The sequence below is a fragment of the Cricetulus griseus genome, chromosome 4, assembly GCF_003668045.3.
Source record: "Cricetulus griseus strain 17A/GY chromosome 4, alternate assembly CriGri-PICRH-1.0, whole genome shotgun sequence".
Lineage (NCBI taxonomy): Eukaryota > Metazoa > Chordata > Mammalia > Rodentia > Cricetidae > Cricetulus > Cricetulus griseus.
In genome coordinates this window covers 151,249,299-151,267,245 of record NC_048597.1, presented here as the reverse complement: position 1 = coordinate 151,267,245, position 17,947 = coordinate 151,249,299, and the positions used below count along the sequence as shown (strand labels likewise).

The 17,947-nt window shown below is 39.2% G+C and overlaps 1 pseudogene; it reads left to right on the top strand.

Moving 5' to 3' along the window:
* Positions 1-370: 370 nt before the first annotated feature.
* On the top strand, positions 371-12,746 carry LOC100767813 (annotated as a pseudogene).
* The last annotated feature ends 5,201 nt before the right edge of the window (positions 12,747-17,947 follow it).

Sequence of the window (17,947 nt, the reverse complement as noted above, 5' to 3'; positions counted from 1 at the left end):
ACTTGTAACAACCTTTTCTCTGACCTTTGACAACTTTCCTCTGACCTTCTATAACTTTCCTGACTTTTTACAACTTTCCTCTGACCTTCTGCAACTTGCTTTAACCCTCTGTAACTTTCTGTGACCTCCAACAACTTGCTTTAACCCTCTGTAACTTTTACCGCTTGCTTTAATTCTCTATAACCTTTTATAACAATCTTTTCTGCTATGACTTCCTCCTAGTTCATTTCTCTGACTCTCTTAGACATTTTTAGACAAGTTTTTTTTTTCTTTCCCTTTTTATTATTTATGTCTCCTATATTTTTTCAGTTAACATCAAAATTTTATCAAAGTCCTTTTTACAGTTCTTAATAACTTTAAGGCCGTTTAGATGTCCGGATCAGGCCAGATAAGTTTATACGCTCGAGCTGAGGAACAAAGAGTAATTCATTTGCGTTTATGCACATCAATTACAAAACAAAGGCCAAACAACACAGAACACAGAACAGGTTTTCGCAGCGCGGTTTCGACAGAGAGTCGAAAGAATTGAGGGGGGGGGTCGAAGAAGGGGGCCCTCCTTCTTCGTCCCCAGTAAAGATTGCAAATCCCTCAAGCCGAGGGCCTTCTCCAAAGAGACTGGGAAGATGTCCAGTCATAGATCTAAGTTCAAAGTACAAATCCCTCACCCCGAGGGCTTCCCAAGTTCAAAATACAAATCCCTCACCCTGAGGGCTTCAAACGCTACCAGGACGTCTCCTGGAGCCGCGGTCCGGAGTCCGAACTCGTCAGTTCCTCTCGGATCCGCCAAATACAAATGTACACAGCTGTATACTACAAACGCAAGCGCAATTCACAAGACGGACTCAGACCAGACAAGACAAAACAGCGGATCCGCACAACACTTACCTCCCAGACGTGGGTCGGTGGTCCCTGAGTGGGGGGTCTCTAATCCCGGACGAGCCCCCAAATGAAAGACCCCCGAAGAGGTGCTTTCGTAGAGGGAAACCCCACACCCAGGAATCAGCGAGGCCACGAACTGGATGCAAAAAACAAGAGGCTTTATTGGAGACGCGGGTACCCGGGGCGACTTAGCCTTTGTGTGGCTAAGCGCCCCGAGCCAAGGGAAAGGGGTCCTTATATAGGGAAAAAGGCGCAAGCTAGGAGCAGGGATTCTATTGGATAATTCTAATGAGGCATTATACAGAGCTATTCCCATTGGTCAATGTATATGAGGCGCTATACAGGGTTATTCAAATGAGGCAAAGTACAGAGTTATTCAAATGAGGTGAAACACAGAGTCTTTCAAATGAGGCGAAATACAGAATCATTTCCATTGGATGGTTCAAATGAGACACAGAGCCATTCCAGATCAGCATATTCTCAAGGTCTGGTGTCTGGTACAGCAGACTCAATTCCCCCCCCCCTTCCTGATGGCTGACCTTGGGGGCGGAGACCTTGGGACGGAGTGTTTCTCTTCGGGCGGGGCGGGGGCTCAGGGGCAGGGCTCCAGGCCGGCTCACTCGGTGTTTGTTCTCGTGCCGACCCACCTGGTGCTCGCCCTCGTGCCGGCCCACCCGGTGCTCGTTCTCGGGCTGGCCCACCTGGTGCTCATTCTCGGGCCGGCCCACCCGGTGCTCGTTCTCGGGCCTGCCCACCTGGTGCTCGTTGCTCGGCCCCAGCCCCGAGGCGCGATGCCAGGCGGGGCGGGCTGGGGGCGCGAGCCCTGCCGGGGTGAAGGCTTGGGAGGCTCCGGCAGCTTCGGGGCAGGGGGCTCAGGGGCATTTCGAGCGGGTCTTTCATAGTGATGCAGCACAAAAACAAGAAAAAAATGGAGATGTTGAGGCACCATTTTAAATAGGTTTTACTTGCTGGTGATAGATCAACTTTTTAATTCACAGTTTGATCACTAGCTTCCTTAATTTTTCTCTGATTTCCATTTTATACTTGATATTGATTTCAGACCAAAACAAACACATTGTGACAACACAGCCTAGGTTTCCAGCTGATTCCACTGGATCCTCCAGTTCAATTCTAATATAACTATTTTATCTCATTGTTTACCCACATTTTACACAGTAGCCTGGTTCATGGAACCTGAATTCTGGGCCATTTCTCACATGTTCCCTGTCTTGTTCTTGTCATTTCTGCTCTGCACATCAGTGTCACTCATTACTGTGAGTCCAAGTTACACTCATAATACAAGAATGTCATCTAGACTTCCTCCCTCCCTCCTTCCTTCTCTTCCCTTCTCTCTCTCTCTCTCTCTCTCTCTCTCTCTCTCTCTCTCTCTCTCTCCTCTGTGCGTGAGTGCGTGTGTGTGTGTGTATGTGTGTGTGTGTGTGTGTGTGTGTGTGTGTGTGTGTGTATACTTTAATATTTAAAAACAGCGTTTTCCTACCTAAGCTAGCCCAGACTTTCCTCAAACTCCTGGCCTTCCTATCTTAGCCTCTCAAGAGAGGAGATCTCAAGTGTACATACACATCTACCTAGCAATTTTGTTTTCTTTGGAAGCATAAACTATTCCTAGCAACTAAAACTTAGAAGAGGAAATTAATGTGTTTATGAAGATAGGATGACAAAGGATATTATTTATTTATATTTTATGTTTGTGTGCTTGTGTTGCCCACAGAGGCCAGAAGAGAGCATTGGATTTCCTTGGACCTGGGGTTACAAGCAGCTTTGAGGCATCCCATAAATATGCAAGACTAAAAATTGTTCTTACCCATTGAACCATCTCTTCAGCCCCATGACAAAGACTTCCAACTGAAGATATTTTAAAATGGAACCTCATGGAAATTCATATAAATGAGAAAATCAGAAAAGATATTGCAAAATAGCCCCTGTTCAGTTTCAACAAAACTCAAGAAATATTTGATGTCTTCTCAGATCTCTGATAACCTGTCATATTTGCAATGCAATGGGAACTAAGTATTCTATTGCTTACTCACTCAGAGTGGTCAGGGTAACTATGAAACTAGTAGTTCCCACTAGAATGTACTTGTATTCATTATGGTTTAAATGAGTTCCTCATTTTAGAGAGCAGTAATCCTTTATAATTTCTCTAAATTTTACTTATATTTACATTTAAGTAAAAGAAAGTAACACATGTAGACTCTGCAGACTGTATATAGTGCAGTTTAAGCTTGTAATAAAACAGAAATTCATTCCCATTTGCAATTCTTGGTCATGAAATTTTTTTATGCTTTGATTCTTAGCAACATGGAAAGGAATGGAATTTGGCATGCCCTTTGACAGGCATGCCAGCACTTAATCCTTTCTACTTTAGAGCCCTGTTCCTGTAATGTGAGAAGAGGCATGCTTGCACTGGGCTCTGCCTCTTGCAGGCTTTCCCATAGCTCATTTTATCATAATAAAGGAATGTAAAAAGCAAAAGCACAACTGTCCAGTGTCTACAGTATCTCCCAAGTGTGAACTTCTGAACTAAACCAAAACAAATCAGTGCTTTCACCATTGACATTCTTCCTTGACAGCTCCGATGGTTATGGAGGAAGTCTGAGGAAGAAGAATACAATACGTCTGATAGGCTCCCTGTCTCTTCAAATTATCCCTGGGTCCTCTAACTGCGTGGTGCTATCTTTGCAGTAGGAGAGTAACTATGGTGGTCCTCCTCTCTGTGGCTTAGTTTAACAAATACTGGGCTTTCTCTCTATCTATATGAGTTGTAATGCAGACTATGAGATCAGTAACCCACAACAAGTAAAGCTTTATCCCAGATTCTACCCTAGTATATGTATTCTGTAAATCATGCTCTATCCTCCCCTGGTGGATGGAGAAACAGCCCTATGTCAACACATTAAAAGAACCACTCACATATTTATGTACAAATCTTTTCATCTGCTATATTATTTATAAGATTTGGATTCAGTGAAAATTGAATGATTGAAAATAGTTATATTTACTTACTGGGTAAGCATTTTATAATATAAAATTTTAAAGAAATTAGGTGAATCAAATTGGTGTTCTGATGTTAATGTAAGGAAATATGATTAAATTAGATGATGAAGCTGGTGAACAAAATTAAATATTTTAAAAATAAATTTTAACTATTGTAAATATCTGTGCCTTAAAAGTTGTGTCTACTAGTTGACTGTAGAGTAAAAATCAAAATGTTAAATGAAGTAGACAATAATTTCTACAACACAACAAAAAATCTTATGCTCAGTCACGTCTACTTTTTCTGTCAATTTAAATATTTTATAATCACCAAGGCACCTGTTAGCTTACAAAATCAACCATGAAATTTCATTATTATGCTGTTGTGCTAGCATGCAATTTTCTTTTCTGTCAAAATCTCTCTGAGTACTACCTGATTGCATTCCTACAAGAAGATACAGACTATAGTCTATGTGTTCAAACTTCAGATGCTGTAATGGCTTATCTTCAATGTGAAATTAAGTAGGCTAGGAATCAGTCAGAAGACATGTCTCTGAGTATCTGACAGTGGTTCAGAAAGTTTCAAGTGAGGGCGAAGTCCACCTTGAGTAGTACTACTTCATGAAGGGGAGTCTCAGACGGAATAAACAGTGAGACTGAGGAAGTCAATCTGAACATCAGTGTTCCTTTCTCTCTCTGCATCCTCAATGCAGGCAGGATGTGACCAGCTCCTGCTGAAAAGCCTCTCCTGGCAAGATGGTTTATAGACTCTCACATCATGAGCCCAGTGGCCCCCTTCCTCCTAAAGTTCTTTCTTGTCAAGTTTTTTGTCAAAACTAGAAAAACAACTAATGCCGATGGTAAATGTGGTGACCATGTACTTGGGCAGAGGCTGTGTTTCTGATTTCCACACTCGGTACATGTTAAGAAGACACCATAGATGTAAGAAGCTAGGAACACACATATAATTCAATAAGGAAAAAATTACATGGTGTAGCATCTTGTAAATCATGAAACCTTAATGTCCCATGATGTTGGTCTACATAACATAAAACAATTAAATGTAATATCATGTATCATGTGTCTCTAGATACATACAGTCACATTGTAGTTTTAGAACTATGTTTCTTACTCCCATTCAGTGTTGTCTTTTTCTTCTGCTTTTATATATTTAAGTTGGTAGTTATAGCACAAAATAAGAGCATGTAGTGATTTGTTTCTCTGATGACATTAGGGGATGATCAACAAATAAGGACCAGTACTATGATTGATTATAGAATTAAAGCAACTATTTCACACAGTGTATGTCCACATCAGACCTTTTTTTCCTGGCTCTCACTTAAAATGGAGAACGAGTAGTTTAGCTATTTAAGCCATACTGTAACCTGTTGAAGTCTCCAACTTGTCCAAGTTTGCTCACAGAGAGCAAATTCAAATATGCAGATGCTTCCAAAACTGAACTAATATTAGGATCAATATTAGCTATTGTAGGGAAATTTGTTTATACAATGCAAAGCTCTAAAAACAATAAGGAATGCACCATCTGGCAGCATACACATATAAAAAAATGGAAGAAAGAGATTCAAAGAGCCTGATGACAGGGATTGCTTTCTGAGAAATGTTTTGATTCCGTTGTTGTGTGACCACTATGAAATGTACTTTCACAAGCTAAGCTGCCTGCCAAATCACTAGGCATGCGATCCTATGAGATCAAAATGGAGTGTACTTGTACGAAGCATGAGTATATGCACTGTCATTACAGTATTTACTTTCTCGAGCAGGGTCTTTTCTATATACAGTGTTTTAGTACAAAGGCATACTTAGATTGTCCTGTATGAGCCTGTATGCAAAAGGTCAGCTCTGATCTTCACACACCCGACTAAGACAAATATTTTAAAGAGTCCTGCCTTTTCCTCAATAACAGCGAAGCACACAGTGCATGGGCAAGATTCTGAATTCACTATATGTACAGATTGATGTGCTGACATTTGCTCAAACTGGTTAAAAAATGAAACTGACTCAAGAACAGTAAAGGAATCAAATTAAAGATAGCATTGCTATGTACTAGGTACTAAAATAATTTAGGCTCAGTGTAAATGGACTTTTCTAATTTAATCATATGCCCTGGACAATTTAGGTTCTATAATTAATATTTTCCTGATTTTAATATGCCTATATATTGAGGTAAATAAAGTATAAGATATTTATTACTAAAAGCACTCAGAGTTGTTTTCTCTTAACACCAAACAGCATCTGCTAAGAATTTGAGTACCATGAAATTAATTTTATAAATGCATGAATATGTCAAACAATAAACATTTCAAATATCAAGCAGTAAAATGAAAAACAATCACTATTAGACATACCTCTGAGAAGTTTGGTTACCTTTACAAAATAATGATATTATAAACCCCAATACCTGGGGGAGCTGGGTATGTATGTTGGTACTTGAATGCAATTGTTTCTTATTCATTTGTTTGACAAACTATAAGTATATGCTAATCAACATATTTCTAATTACTTGTCTATGGTGAATCCCTTACATACTATTACATTTATAACACAATGCATGTGTACAGACTGAGACACCCACGAGTGTATAGGAGCTTCCCATTCTCATTTAGTGAAGTAAAATTCAGATTCTATACCTATCATTGCTTATATGTAATTTTTAACTTCAAGACCTAAATCTAACTACTGCAACTTTAGGAAAAATCTGAGCCAATAACATTTTTATAGTGTTTACATGGTTCACATTGGCTTTAGTCCTAAGATTTCTTCTCCTTTCTCCAAGTACTTCAAATCACTGTGTTCATCAAAAGCCCCTTTACTGAAGATGTCCTAAATGTATTGAAAGCCAGAAAATGATCAAAACGGAGAAACTGTCAATAAAAATGACATTAGTTAATTCTCCAAGTTGACAGAAAAGAATAGAAAGAATAGCTTTACACTTCAGAATACTTTTTTTTTTTAGATAGGAGGTTGTCATAATAAAGATATTTAAGAACCATAATTAATAGCCTTAACTCCTAGTACAATTTACAACAGAGAGACTATTGTACACAAGGGAATTAAAGAGTGTTAAAAGCAATTTTTAATTGCTTTACTTCCCAGCAGTGGATCCCGGATGTGAGTTTTTCTCCAGGGAGTTGCCTTCTATAAATAATTATGGTGTTGCTTATATATCAAAACTTTCGTGAAAATCATGTCATTTTGGTGGGTTCTTTGGGTTGAAACATAAGGAAGCTATTAGATGAATCACAACTTTTGGCTCGTAATGTATAGTTGAGCCACACAGAAACTGAGATCTTCAATCTGATGAGGAAAGCCAAGTGGGCCAGAAGTCTGTTTTGAATTACAGGCACCAGCTTCACCTTGAGCTCTTTGCTTCTGAAAGTACTTAGTCTAGCTTATATCTGATCTGGACAGAGTTTTACAAGTAGAGAAAGTGTGAGTACCTTAATTCCACTTGTCCTAGTACTTTTTAACCTCAGCATTTTGAAAGACGCTCACGCAGACTAACATTCCCACAACCGTGGGGGACTTCATGACATCACTGGAAAGCCATCAGTCACATGCTGCTGTGACCACATCACAATATGTTCTCTGATTATCTGACCATTGTTAATTGGCATATCAGTTCTTTTAATTTTTAATATGCAAGAGTACTTTATAATAGGACTACAAATCCTTCCTCAGGCATAGTACATGAAAATACCTTATCCTATTCTGTGTACAGTCTGTTTCACTTTCTGGAGAGTGTTGTTAAATATCTAGACTTAGATCTACACTGTTTTCTTCTTATAAAGCTCTTTTCATTAATTCTCTCTATACACATTTATTTGGTTTATCTAAGCACATAGTTTTGACATCTTGCCTAAGATACCATTATCAAAGGTTACATCCATACAGGTTTTAAATAATACTATATGAAGTCAGCATTTTGATGGAGGACTGTTACATGTTTGAATGAAGTTTATGGTGGGTTTGAGAAAGTGATCTAAAATTATTTACTATGCAACTATTTTATTATTTCCAGGACTATTTCTTTTTTATTTATATTTTATTTTTTATTTGAATTAGAAACAAAATTGTTTTACATGTCAATCCCAGTTCCTTCTCCCTACCTACCTCCCCTACCACACCCCCCAACTAAAACCCTACATATCACATATACTTTCTGCTCCCCAGGGAGGGTGAAGCCTTCCATGGGGGATCATCAGAGTTGATCATATTCTTTGGGATAGGGGCTAGGCCCACCCCTGTGTGTCTTGGATCAGGGAGTATCCCTTTATGTGGAATGGGCTCTCAAAGTCCACACCTATGCTAGGGATAAGTACTGATCTACTACAGAAGGTCCTATAGATTTCTGAGGTCTCCTCACTGAAACCCATGTTGCTGGGGTCTAGATCAGTCCCATGCTGGTATCCCAGCCATCAGTCTTGACACCAAGAGCTCCCCATTGTTCAGGTCAGTTGTTTCTGTGGGTTTCACCAGCCTGGTCTGGACCCCTTTGCTCCTCACTCGTCCTTCTCTGCAACTGGATTCCAGTTCAGTTCAGTGAATAGTTGTGGGTGTCTGCTTCTACTTCCAACAGCTACTGGATGAAGGTTATAGGATGGCAGATAAGTTAGTCATCAATCTCATTATCAGGGGAGGGCACTTTAAGTAGCCTCTCCTCTGTTGCTTAGATTGTTAGTTGGTGTCATCTTTGTAGATTTCCAGATTTCCCTTGTGCCTGATTTCTCTGTAAACCTAAAATGTCTCCCTCTATTATGGTATCTCCTCTTTTGTTTTCTTCAATTCTTCCCCCAACTCAACCTTTCTGCTCCCTCATGTCCTCCTTACACCTTCTCATTCTCCTAGACCCCTCCCCCAATGCTCCTAATTTGCTCAGGAGATCTTGTCCCTTTCTCCTTCTCCAGGGTACCATGTATGTTTCTCTTAAGGACCACCTTGTTTACTAGCTTTTCTGGCAGTATGGATTGTAGGCTGGAAATCCTTTAATCTATGTCTAAAATCCACATATGAGTGAGTACATACCATGTTTGTCTTTTTGTGATTGGGTTATCTCACTCAGAATGGTTTCTGCTAGTTCCATCCATTTTTCTGCAAATTTCAAGATTCTTTTGTATGTTTTTTTTTCTGCTGAGTAGAACTCTATTGTGTAGATGTACCACATTTTCTCTATCCATTCTTCATTTGAAGGGCATCTATGTTGTTTCCAGTTTCTGGCAGTTACAAATAGTGCTGCTATGAACATTGTTGAACAGGTGTTCTTGTTGTATGAATGTGCTTCTTTTGGGTATATGCCTAAGAGTGGAATTGCTGGATCTTATGGTAGACTGATTCCCATTTTCCTGAGGAGTTGCCATACTGATTTCCAAAGTGGCTGTACAAGTTGGCACTCCCACGAGCAATGGAGACTTTTCCCCTTTCTCCACATCCTCTCCAGCAAAAACTGCAGGGCTATTTCTTTAAGAATGTTTCTTTTTTCATTGAATTTTATGATTCACTTTTAAAACACAATCATTAGGATAACACAGCTATGTCAGTTCTAGTTTCTTAATCTATGTCACTATAATTTTGAAAATGGCTTATGATCTTACAACTTTTTATGATGGGGAATGTGAAACCTCCAATTTTATCCTCTTTCAAATTTCCACTGTTTATTCCAGGTTAACTGCATTATTTTGAGCATTTTAGAGTCATCTTCTCAAGATATGCAATTACAGGGAAAGGGTTCTTCTACATAATACATTGCACCAGAAAATCAATTTGAGAATGGCTACTGCCATTTACATGACATTGGTGCATCTGATACCTGAACATAGAATTTATGTAAAACAGCCTTTATTCTGTTAACAACATCTTATAATTTTTGTTGAAAATATACTTTTTTCATACAATATATTCTGACTATAGTTTTTCCTCCCTAATTCTTGCCTAATTCACCCACTTTCCCATCCTCCAAAATCTACACCCTTTCTTTCTCTCTTTTATTAGAATCCAAAAGGTCATCCAAAAACAATAAGATGAAATAAAATAAAACAAATCAGAGTAGGAAAGAAAAGGGAAGAAAAGAGCCAAAGGAAAAGTGGAAGGAATACATAAACACACACAATGATGAGTCTCTGTGAATTCATGTGGGCATCAATCTTAATGTATTTAAAAGGCTTAGCTTCCTTGGTATCCTCCATTGTCACTGCTCATATTCTCTTTCTGCCTCCTCTTCTGCAGAATTCCCTGAGCACTGAGGGGAGGTATTTTATGGAGAGCTCCCATTTAGTGTCCAAGGTCTCTTACCTCTGCACATTGTCTACTTGGGGGTTTCTGTTTTTGTTCCCATCTAGTGCAGGAAGCTGTTTCTCCAATGATGACTGAGCCAGATACTGATCTATGAGTATAGCAGAATGTCATTGGGAGTCATTTTATTGTTTTAGCATAACAATAATATATGGTTTCCACTTGGCCCCTGACCTATGTTCTCTCAGGTTCTTATCAAGCCAGGCATGTTGGGCATGGATTCCATCTCATGGAGTGGGCCAAGTACATAGTGGTTAGTTACTCCCTCAACTTTTGGGTTAGTATTGCACCCATGTCTCTTGCAAGCTGGTCACCATTGTTGCTCAAAGAAATTGTAGCTGGGTTGGTGTTCATGTTTCTCTTTTGGTAGTATACAGAGTCCCTTCTCTACCAAGTATACTAGACAGAAATACTGAAGGCTCTAGTTAGGCACCAGCTTGACTTCTCTTTGTTCAATAAATTATGTAGGTGTTGTCTTCTGTAATAAGGCCATACCATCAGGTTGTGGAGTGAAACCAACAACCTTGGCAATAGCCTGGCTTGATTGAGGCTTTTCATGGGACACCTTTGGCTAATAAGTTGCTTAGATATAACGCATTCCTGGCAATGAAGGTTCCATTTGGTGGCCAGAAATGTCTAGTTGGGACTTTATCTTCCCTGCTATTTTCTTATTCCAATTTAGATTTCTTTCATATATGTGTATATTTTAAGAAATTTCTACTATGTTAGGTTTCCATATGACCCTACATCAAGGTCAAACAGAGAGGGCAAGCAAAGAGAGGATGAGGAACAGCTAAAACATCTTACAATTGGAAGTGTATAGCCTTTCATTAATTCCTTATTTTTTTCTGTGTAGATAATTGCTTTCACTTTATTTCAGTTGGCTTGTTTTGTTATTTGTTGCAAGTTTGTAGAAACACTATTTATTTTGAGATTGTTTTGCATTCTGTGACCTTACATAACTCGAATTGTAGGTAGTAGTTATCGCTTGTACATCTGTTGGGATTTAATATATGCAATATCATATAATTTATTATAATTTACAGAGACAACTTTCACTTTTCTGTCCTACCAGTCTGCTTATAATTATACCTGTTTCTCCATTGTCTAAATTAGCTCCCACAGTGTGAAACTGAAGAAACATGAAGAGGGCAGAAAATCTTTTTTTTTTAACTAAAGAAGAGATGGAGCCTTTTAGACTGTCACCATTAAGTGTCATATTAATCACTGACTTTTACCAACACTATCATTTTCTCAATATATCAAAAAGCACTTTCTTTATGCAGTCCTAATCTGATTACAAATTGGACATGGAAATCCATCGAAACACTCAAGTCCCATTATCAGAATAATTTTTGGGTGATTTATATTTGGATATTACATGTAAGCACTCATAGAGTCTGGAGCATAAGTGGCCATTGTTTTGTCTGATACTGGATTGCATGCTTCATATATTTGGGCTCCAGGGATCTGACTAAAACTATTGACTAGGAACATGCAGGGCACTGGAGATACCTGGTTGAGAAGACTTGAATTCTTTCAGAATCTTTGGTATGTAAAAATATATTAAGCATCTGTCTTAAAACTTACTTTGCTTTCAGCATAGGATCCTAGAAGAAAAGGGCAGAAGGAAATTATTCCACCATCAAAGAGTTCATCCTCACTGGATTAACAGAGAAGACAGGGCTTCAGCTGCCCCTGTTCTTTTTCTTCTTAGGAATCTATGTAGTAACAGTCCTAGGAAACCTGGGCATGGTTGTAGTAATCCTGTTCAGTCCTCACCTGCACCACCCCATGTACTTCTTCCTCAGTCATCTGTCTTCTGTTGACCTCTGCAATCCAGTGTCATCACACCCAAGATGCTAGAAAACTTCGTCATAGACAAGATTGTCATCTCTTATGCAGGATGCATGGCTCAGTTTTACCTCTTTGATGTGTTTGCTGTTTCAGAGTGTCACATGCTGGCTGCCATGGCTCATGATCGCTATGTTGCCATCTGTAACCACTTGCTGTATGTTACCATGTCCTACAAAGTGTGTTCCTGGATGGTTGTGGGGGTGTATAGTGTAGGGCTACCTTGTGCCACAGATGAAACAGTCTGTCTGCTTAGACTGCTTTTCTGCAAAGCTAATGATATAAATCATTACTTCTGTGATCTTTTACCACTCCTGGAATGATCCTGCTCCAGTACATTTATCGATGAAATACTAGCTCTGTCCTTCAGTTCATTTAATATTATTTTCCCAGCTCTGATCATTCTCGTCTCCTACTTCTTCATCATTGCCAGCATCCTAGGCATTCCTTCTACTGAGGGCAGGCAGGTCCAAAGCCTTCAGCACTTGCAGTTCCCACATCTTGGCTGTTGCTCTGTTCTTTGGATCTTTAGCCTTCATGTACCATCAGCCAGCTCTATAGATCAAGGGAAAGTGTCATCTATATTTTATAGCATTATCATACCCATGCTGAACCCCCTGATCTACAGTCTGAGAAATAAGGACGTCAAAGCTGCCCTGTGCAAATTTGTGCAAAGATGCCGACAAGTCCTGTGAAATGAAGAGCTTTGTTAAACAAAACTTTATAATTGAGAATACAGAAGCGACTCAGCATCCTTGTAAGTCTTAAAGGATACAGAAGAGACACTGCATCTTCACGTGTCATGAAGGATATAATGCAGAGACGCAGTGCATCCTCATGAGTCATGAGGTTTTATTAGTGTTTGATTATTTTGAATAAAAATAAACAAGGGAGGTATTGGACTCTGAGGATGGAGTTTACCAACTCTCTGGGGTGTCCCATAGTCTTCCTACCCAGAAGTACCTATATCACTTCTAAATATTTCTTAAATAGAAAATAAATACATACAGTTGTTTTGCTTTATAAGTGTGGATAGAACACTGTTCTTTTTAAGGTGATATTTATTTTTGTGAAATCAGAGACTAAACTTTTATTAATAACATTTTAATTGTTTAATATTTGGACTTCTTGAAATTGAAAGTATTGTCTTAAAACTGGCTTTTAAATAAACAAGTTTAACCATTTGAAATATAGAATTCAGAATCTTCTTATTTTACTTCATTCATTGAAATATGGTAGGGTGTTTGTGTCTGTGTGTATTGAAAGAGATGGAATCCTTTATGCACATAAGGACAGGAGTTGATGTCCATTCTGAAAACAAAAAGTATCGATGTTTTGAGGAAGAAAAGTCCATATCCCTCTGCTCTCGTAAATGAAGGTCTTAGGATGTACTAGTGAACCAAGCAGGCTCGGCATAGTTCACCTGGGAGGAACCACCTGCATCACGATAAAGTAGTATGTCTTACCATTCATAGATAGCTCAGCTGTGAGACCTCCCTCTGGTGTAGCAAATCCCAGGTGAATTCTTTTTTTTTTTTTTTTTTGATTTTCGAGACAGGGTTTCTCTGTGTAGCTTTGGAGCCTATCTTGGCACTCGCTCTGGAGACCAGGCTGGCCTTGAACTCACAGAGATCCACTTGCCTCTGCCTCCCGAGTGCTGGGATTAAAGGCGTGTGCCACCAGCGCCCGGCCCAGGTGAATTCTTTAGTCTCTCCGCAGAAACGCTTCTCAGACCTTTGCAGACTGTGAACTTCTGTTTTGTTTCTGGAGCATTCTACGTATCTTTTGGTTGCCAAAAAATGGAGCACAAAGTGTGGGGTCTTGTCTGCTTGTCTAAATCATCCCTTGATTTTCTACTTTGTTGTCTGTGCCTTCACTAAGATGGTTGCCATGACATCCCAGTTCTTGTACTTCCTGATAGCATGAATTTAGTCAGGGTCTTAGATTTGTGATTACATCCCTGAACAGTAGACTGCAGCAGAACAGGCCGTTTTAGCAACTGTATCGGTTTGCTGTGCTCTATCGCCCCCTGGTGGATATTAAAACATTTTCCACCTGAGCACAAGGGAAATAAAAATTGGGACATGGGAGGGGTAGAAGGGAGGAGAGTAAGGGGGAAATTATGTAATTGTCTTTTAAGTAGATAAAAATACATAAACTCAGGGACCACAGAAGGTGAGTTTTAGAACGGCGCATTTCATCACGGGGAGCATCAGAGAAAGAACAGTGAGAATCCATGGAGAGCACCGAGAGAGCAGTCAGTGCACTTAACCACTGAGGCATCTCTCCAGCCCCCCGCCCCTCCCAAAGGGCATTTCTTTTACTGAGAATGCATAGCTCAGTTCTTCTACTGTGTTTTTGCTGTTGTAGATTGCCACCTGTTGTCGACAATGGCATCTGATCCTTATGTAGTTGTCTTTGCTTTATAATGTAACCATGTCATATCAAGTCTGTTTCTGGATGGTAGCTGGGGTGTACAGTATGGCTTACCCAGTGCCACATATCACCAGTCTTTCTGATAAGAGTGCTTTTATGTAAGCCTGATATAATAAACCATTACTTCTGAAATCTATTTCAATTACTTGAGCTTCCTTGCTATATACTTGGTGGTAATTTTGCCATAGCCTTTGTGGATGATGTGTTTTACTACTCAGTCCTATGTTTGAGGTTGAGGTCATGTTTGTTTGGGTCAGACCTTCTGGATCATTTCTTACTGAATCCCTAGGTTTTTTTTTCCGTTAGTTTCTCAAAGAGAATTTTTCATGCCCAAACTGCAATTACTATTTCTGTGCTTCTTCTGGTGATGCTAATCCTTCTTTCATTTCTCTTCTTTGTTATATTCACATTTAAGATTCCTATGTATGGCTAGGGATGGAGCTCAGTGTGTAGAGTGCTTAGGAGCAATAACACCAGATCTGCAGAAGTGGAGTTTTCCCAAATAAGGTCTTTAGCACGAATACTGAGTTCTATGACAGATGGACAGGAAACCCAAGTCCTGAGGGCAAGAAAGATTCAGCAGAAACAGAAACCCCAGGCTACAGAACTGCTCCAGCTTTTGACCCAGAGATCCTTAAGGTGAACCAGATTGAAAAACAGCAGGCCTACAGACTGATGTAACAATGGAAACTGAGGGTAACTTTATGATGGCTCATTTTTGATTGGCTAGATGTACTTAGCAGTTCAGCAAATGGTGCTCAGCTGGCTTTCACTAAATTTGGCAGTTCTTTGACTTCCATGCACAGGTCCCATTTTCATGGAACTTAAAGGAACAGGAAGGAAAATTTATTATTTCAGGTGCCCTAGAGGCTGTCACCAGTACACTTATCAAAGAACAGGTTTTCTGGATTCTTCTGAGGTGGAAATACCTCGTCATCACTGATACTTACACTCCAAGCAGAGAGCTGAATGGAACCCACATTCAAGACCTGACCAGTGGCTACAGGCCTGAGGAACATCTTCCTACCTCAGCCCCCAAGGCAGCACACCTCAAGGTCTTTGTTCCTTCAGGGGTTTCGAGCCTCTAGACATGGGGACCACCCATCACTTCAGAGTCCTGCCCGTAGAACTCTGCTCTAGAACTGCTCTAGAACTCAGTATAGAGCTAACAACATGTTGCATACCTGCAGACTTGTTCTGGAATTGAAGACTTGATTGGCATGCTCAGGCCTTCCAGAACATTGAACAGTAATATTTCTGGGAGTTGTTAAAGCTTTCAGGTAGCTAGTAGCAGCTAATGAGGGTTCAGTCTTTTCATTTAAACCCCACTTGGCAATTGGTTTTAAGCAGTTTTACCAAGAATTGACAATAATGTACCTCCCATTTATACTCTGTACTGTCTGCCTGTACCATTGTTGAAGGAGTGCAGGACGAGAACCTAGCTAGAGTTAGGAGAGTCTTCACACAGCATTTTATTACTAGGATGCTGGCAGTTTTGAATTTAGTTCCATATAAACTGGGCATGCTGGCATGTACCTACAATCCCATCACTTGGGCAGTGGAGGTAGGAATCTCAAGAGTTCAAGGTAATTATTGACTCATAAAACAAAACAAATAAAAGTAAGACAAACATAAAAAATGTTTCTCTTGATGTTCCCAGGTTTTGAACATATGTCTTTAGTAGGTCTCTTCATCTGTAATAATTTTCTTCTGAAATACTTTGTCAGGTATTAATAAAGCCATATTTTAATTTATGGATAATATAATGTATGTACATGATTTCTGTATATGCCCATTATATTTCTTTTACCCTGAAGACAGTTACTTATGTTTCTATAATTGAAACTACCTGTTGTAGAAACTAGTCTTTCTTTCCCATCATTATCCTGTCATGTTCTTCCATCCTCATTCATTTCAGCATGCTCCCACACTACAACTCACCTTCAGTTTCTTTGCACGTGTGTATATGTATGTTATATATTGATGTGCAATATTTTATTTTTTAAATTGTCTCATTGTTTAATATGTGGATCAATCCATTTTCCTAGAAATGTGTAATTGTATTTTATGACTGAATAAAATTCTATTATGCATAAAGACCACATTTTCTCTTTCCATTTATTTGTTGATGGACATACATGGTGTCAGTATCTTTTGTATTGGGAATAGCATAGCAATAGACATGTATAATAGAATGTATAATTGGCTGTGTAACATGCTGTTTGCCTCTTCGTTGCTGTGATAAACACCACAGCCAAGAGCAACTTGTGGAAGGAAAGGGCTTATTTCAGTTTGTAAGTTATAGTCTATCAAAGAGGCCAGGTGAGGAACTCAAGGCAGGAGCTCAAAGCAGAGACCATTGCTTACTGCCTTGTTCTTCAAGTGACATTCATCTACTTTCTTACATCACACAGTCCGATCTGCCCAGTGGTAACACCCACAGTTTCATAGGCCCTACTCCATCAACTAACAGTCAAAACATGTCCCCAAAGACATGCCTACTGAAAAATCAGATGGAAGTAATTTTTCAGTTGATGTTTCCTCTTCCCAGGTGTGTCTAGGTTATGCCAAATAGACAAAAATAAACAGTGTACATGTTGACCCAGATTCATATTCATTGTCATTTCTTTAACTGCTGTTATCACTTGAGGTTATGCCATCAGCTTATAATGCCTCCTGCCTTCCCATATCTTGATCAGCATGGTTCCTCATTTTGTTTTCTGAATTATGGCCATTCTGGGATGGGGTGAGAGGGAATAGAAAATTAGTTTTAATTCCCATTTTTGTATTGTCTAGAGTAAGATTTTTTCAAATATCTATTTTTCTCTTTGATAAACACTCACATAATTCATTTGGACATTTACTTGGATGACTTTTTAGTATTTAATTTATTTAATTTTATTGAGTGTCTAGATATTGCTCTCCTGTCAGATTATTAGTGACTGTTTTCTCTCATCTAATATGCTTTATCTTCCCTCTGCTTATTTCTCCTTTGATTTGAAGAATTTTTTAAATTTCATATAATCCTATTTGTCTTTTGGTTAGGGGAGGATAGTATCATTTGCCACTGTAGTCTGTAAGGGGAAATCCATATTTCTGGGTGTATCTTGAAATGATTTACCTTTGCAGGCCCTGTGTTTTGGGTCTTATATTCAGGTCTTTGATATACTTGACTTGAGATTTTTACAGGATGAGAGATATGGGCCTAATATTTTCCTTCTGTGTATGGATACAGATTCTCCAGTGCTGTTTGTTGGAGAGGGTCTTTCTTCAATTGTATTTTTGGCATATATGTTGAAACACAGGTGTCTGTGTGTACATGAGTCTCTTCCTGGGTTTTCTATAGTAGTTTATGTTCTGCATGTCTGTTTCGTGCCAGTACCATGAGTTTTGTTACTAAGATTCTGATTTTTTAAATGCAAAATGGATGTAGTCATGCAGCCAAAACTGCCCTTTAGGTCAAGGTTGCTTTGCCTAT